The following is a 5,606-nucleotide window of genomic DNA, read 5'->3' as shown; positions in this document are numbered from 1 at the left end:
TAAAATTATAGGTTACCTCTCTCTCTCTCTCTCTCTCTCTCTCTCTCTCTCTCTCTCTCTCTCTCTCTCTCTCTCTCTCTCTCTCTCTCTCTCTCTTTGTATGTTTTCTGCTTAGCAATCTCATCCTCATCCAGATTACAATGAAAATCTTCTCACACGGAAATATGCATCATTGGACAATATTGAAAGTGATGAACACACTGAGAGAGAGAGAGAGAGAGAGAGAGAGAGAGAGAGAGAGAGAGAGAGAGAGAGAGAGAGAGAGAGAGAGAGACGATAATATTACCGCGGGAGAGCGTAGAGTCAGAGATGTAGAGGTGGCCTCCTATAGAACTGGAAGGAGAGAGAAAGTAACAAGTTATGCGGAAGAAAAGCGGCAAACAAAAAGAGGAAAGGAGGAAGAGTGAGAGAGAAAAGAAAGAGGGAAGGGGAAGAAGATGGAAGAGGCTTGCGGTTGGATCTACGTAGTTTGGAAGCTCCGCCCAGTCTTTCCAGCGGCATCCTCTCCCTCTCTCCATGCTGGACTTTCACTTTTTCTCTCTCTTTATACTTACCCTGCTTCCACATCTTTTCTCCTCCCCCCCTTCATTTTCTTCCCTTTCTCTTCCTCCTCTTTCTCCTCACCTTCCTCCCTCTCCTCCTCCTCCTGTGACCCGTGCTTTCTCCTTCCTTCCCTATCCGTGCTTCTTTCAGAGTTTCTTCCAAACAACCTTACGGCTGTGAGGTTCCTGATAATAACCCTGTAAGATTCCCGGCAGAAAGACACATGATCGCCAGCTGAGACTGTAGAAGAGGGTTTACTACCGTCTTTATCTGTCTTTCACTCACGACGCATCCTCCAGTCTTACTTACTGTGTGTGTATTTATGTGTAAAGGAAGGTGAACAAATGTAAATAGAGAATATAATGCTAAGGACCCACGTAAAAAAAGAAAAAAAAAGGATGTTGAAAGACGTTTTTGTCGGTTTGGTTGTCTTTTCACGTTACATGTTTTTTTTTTTTTTTTTTATAGTTCTTTCGGCGCGGACGTGTCCTTCCCATAATGTTGCTAGAGCACTTTTTCTCAAACCGCTCCCCCGCAGAAAAAAAATGGAAGAAAAATAAATAAAAAACGGCCATTTGTCTTTGGATAGGGAAAGAAGTGAGCAAAGAAAAGAGTTTTTCCTAGTTCTTTTTCCTTGGAGGTCAAGTAAATGGAAGGAATAATAAAAAAAAAGCAAACCTGTTTCGTACAAAGTAGAGAAGGAAGTAGGCCAGCGGCGTGACTGCGTCATCCATGAAAGACCTTCCGGTGTCCTTGCGGAAGGGCAGTTTTTGTGCAGTACTGTGGGAAGTCATCGCGCCGTACCCCTTGCTGTATACAAGAGAGGGGATTCAAGGCTCTCGAGGTCACTTGAATCCATCCAGTAACACTTAGATACTTTCAGAGACTTTTTTTTTTTTTTTTTACTATCAGCAAACCAAATTTTGTTATGTAGGGCATTCAGGCGTGAAATAACATCTATTCTTTTCAAAGCTCTCTCTCTCTCTCTCTCTCTCTCTCTCTCTCTCTCTCTCTCTCTCTCTCTCTCTCTCTCTCTCTCTCTCTATATATATATATATATATATATATATATATTACGGCCCTCGTACCCGCCTCGCCAACCACTAATCTTTCCAACAAACCATCGGCTTCAAATACCGTCTCGATCGAGCTCCACACCTCGTCAGTCGTCAATCTCACTCGCTTCTTGCAGTTGGAATCAACCTCCCTTCTGCTGCCTGGATTCGGTTACATAACCTAACCTAACCTAACCCCTAGTCAACCAACTTTTACCCGTGCTTGTAACCATATATATATATATATATATATATATATATATATATATATATATATATATATATATATATATATATATATATATATATATATATATATATATATATAGTTATACGTAGTAGTAGTAGTAGTGGCAGTAGTGGTAATTGTAGTAGTAGTAGTAGTAGTGGCAATAGTGGTAATTGTTGTAGTAGTAGTAGTAGTAGTAGTAGTAGTAGTAGTAATAGTAGTAGTAGCAGCACTATATGCGCACTATTTACTTATCTAGACTTATTACTTGAAAAGTTTCTCAGTTTCACCATACAAAGTCAACGGAGGTTACACTTCATTTTACGTTGGTTAGAACACTCGAGACAGCAAGCGCATTATACTGGCTTGCACCGACTGAAGGGAGTTTGTGTTGATTCCATTTCGAAGAGTGTGGAATTATAGCGATTATTCTGCCTGAATATAAGGACGACGATATTTTAATGTAAATGAAGGATAATAAAGAGTTGTAGTAATTAAGTAAAAGAATAAATGAAGGGATAAGAGCATAAGAAACACGGAAGGAAGGAAAGAATGACGTGGGAGAAGGTGAGGGAGATGATGGGCGAGGAAGGGAAAGAGAGAAAGATGGGCAAAGAAGAGAAAGATGAATCAGTTATGGATTTTACCATTTTACTGAGAGTAAAGAGATTTTTAGTCTCCCATAGACATCCAAGGATTACAAAAAAAAAAAAAAGAAAGAAAGAAAAAAACGAAAAATCTAAATGTGAAAATTATTTCTTAGATATTTTACAGTAAATGGACTAGTGAATAGTGAAGAAGGCGAAAAAAAAATTCTCTCTCTCTCTCTCTCTCTCTCTCTCTCTCTCTCTCTCTCTCTCTCTCCCCTTATCCATTTGTTGAATAAAAAAAATAAATGTAATAAATAGAACACGAAGATAACTTTAACTATTTTTTTTTCAAATGACTCAGAATCAGAGCCCATCAAGAGATTCAGCATTTGTAAGCCTTGTGATGGATCTGTAAAGACTTTTTTACGCATGGTGCAGTGCTATAAATTTACGCAGCAGATGGATAATGACAGTGATAGTACACCACAGCTTGTTGAAGAGTGAAGCACTGCAGGTGAAAGCTTATGGAAATCTTTTCTACATTCAACAGTAATCCATGCTATCTTTTGACCCTGTCTTGCTTGCTAGCCTTGGATGGATCCCTTTGATATGATAATAGATTCACCAGAACAGTAGTATTTAAAGAACAAGGGAACCAGTCGAGCCACTAGAATTAACATTACCAAACCCAGAAATGCCTTTGTACAGTAGTTCTGGACAACTGTCTGAATTTTCACTAGGGCTTGATTAAGTTCATAAGTGGATGACCAAGAGACAGCATGGTTATGACAGACAGTAGTAAGTGGCCATTAAAATCGCTAGTAAAGTTAAGACAGGTTTTTTATCAGAAGCGATATAAAAGACATATAAGAAATAAAAGATATATAAGACATGGCCGAATACCACATTAGGGTGATGGTCTTCCACACATAAAAGAAAGTCTTTCAAACTATAACTACCTACATATTAATTAACTGATTGACTTGATTATTAACTTCACATTTTTTTCATGACTTGATTAATGAGTTTACTATTTTTTCTTCAAAGGTTTTGTTGGCTAGGAATATACCTATATGAAAAAAGTCAGGTATTTTATTACTAGTTTTATTTATTGATGTTAAGGAAAGAAAAGTATTATGGAAAATGTAGGTAATATAGAAGTAACATGACTATTAGTTTTGAGGCACTGACTATTTATTTCTATGCAAATGTGATGCTTTTTCAAATCATAATAGTTTTTTCTCCATAAACCACATGAGTGCCTTTTTTTCAGTTTCAAACTCAACTCTTGAGTGTGTCTGAAATACACAATCTTGGAGAGAAAAAGCACTTTTAATCTTTTTTTTTCCTTTCTTCTACAGGTTTCTGGAAAATGATATACATATATTGCTTGACATTCTGTAACATGAATGCTATATGAAATATAAACATTAACCTCAGATGAAGACGTAAATGTTTTTTCCATACTATCCAAAAATTATTCTAATTTTCTTGTTATTTTCAAATTGATGCACAATTTTTTTTTTTTTTTTTTGAGAGTAAAATTCTTTGGCAAGAGCCATGTTTTGTAGGTATATATTCCATTATTCTATTATTCAATCTATTATCAGATTTTAAAAAAGTGTCATATGGATTTTATTATTGAATTGATTTTTAAAGCTGCTTGGAAATTAGCTGACAAAAATGTCTTGCTTTATTATGTTATTGATGAATTATTTGAAATATTCTTACTTTGTGAAAGTAGGTGAAGGAGACCTTGCTTTACTAAGCTACATCTCTTACTTTAGATTCTCAGAAACACCTTCATAAGGGTTAATAAGTTTGCTGTTACATCTTCTTCCTTGGTAAATAGGAGACCATGTCCTGGCCACTGCACACACTACAATTGGTGTGGAAGAATGTGTGTTTGTATTGTATTGCAGTATTTGTCTTTGAGGGGCAGTCCTCAGTAGTTTTCCCTGAAAATCTACACAACTCCTGTCCACTTTCTTCCATTTAAATGACATGCACAGCATGTCTCTGGTTTGTTTCCAAGTGGGAGTTAACCCATGAAAGGATTACCCGTGTTAATTTTTCCAAAGCCAGGATAGGGAAAATTTAATATAGATATAATAGTGAAAAGGAGAAGGGAAGACAAACCCAATAATAAAAAGTATTTCCTGAAGAAAGAGACAACCAATCAGACAAGGCCAAGTCAGGCGGAGGAAGAGAAAGAGGAAGAACATGATGCAGGACATTGTGTTCATTCCTCGCCCTCTTTCTGACTTCAGCTTTCATCCAGGGCTACTACATGCAGTGCTAATCCATATGGTCTACCTAGTATTCCCAACCCTCCAGCAGACGCAGCACATCTGATGGCAACTACAGTGACTTTGAGGTAGCAGCTGTCACGGCAGAAGCTACAACTCTCCATCATCTGCAGTTCCCAGTATGTAACCAGGTAAACCATCACAGTATGGTGACCACAAAAGGATGGAGTGAGGGAACTGGAAATCTTTATGTTTTTATTCATATGATGAGCTGGGATGTTACAGAGACAACTTTTCTTGGCTATGCCCTTTTGGACGTGTGATATCAGCCTGGCATGCATATATTGTATAGTCATCTCTGGGTTGGTTTGTGTTGAGAAAGCCCTGAAATTGACCTATTAACCAGGATGTTAGTGCAGCATCAACAGGCAAATACAGGATGGATGTAAAAAAGAAAGGAGTGTAAAAAGAAGGGAGGCTACAATAAGCTAGAAGACAAACATGGTAATATTTGTGTAATACTTAATTAAAAGTGTGACCTACCCACCTGGGGATGGATTTTTATAAGTACAGTTATAGTATGTATACATTGAGCTATTTCCTTATGAAAGTGATGGAAGAAGAGGAGGGAGGAGAGCAAAGTTCTGGTGGAAGGAAACTATTACAGATGACATGGGAGAATGGCCTGAGGGAACAGTATATTCAAGCTGGGAAAAGATGAAAAAGCTGGTAATAAACAACAACCTCATATAGAAATGAGCTGAAGCTGAAAATAAGGAAGAAGGCTCTATAGCTTGCATTGTTAACATTAAAAAGGAAGAGAAACATGCAAACTACAGCTGCTACTGTTTATTGGGGAGGATGTATGTTGGTACAGTAACGTGTCCTGTGTATACATAATGTTGGTGAGGCACAGTGTGGAGAAATAATAATTCAGTCC

This window comes from Scylla paramamosain, chromosome 27, assembly GCF_035594125.1.
Source record: "Scylla paramamosain isolate STU-SP2022 chromosome 27, ASM3559412v1, whole genome shotgun sequence".
NCBI lineage: Eukaryota > Metazoa > Arthropoda > Malacostraca > Decapoda > Portunidae > Scylla > Scylla paramamosain.
Note: the sequence above shows the minus strand (reverse complement) of the source record.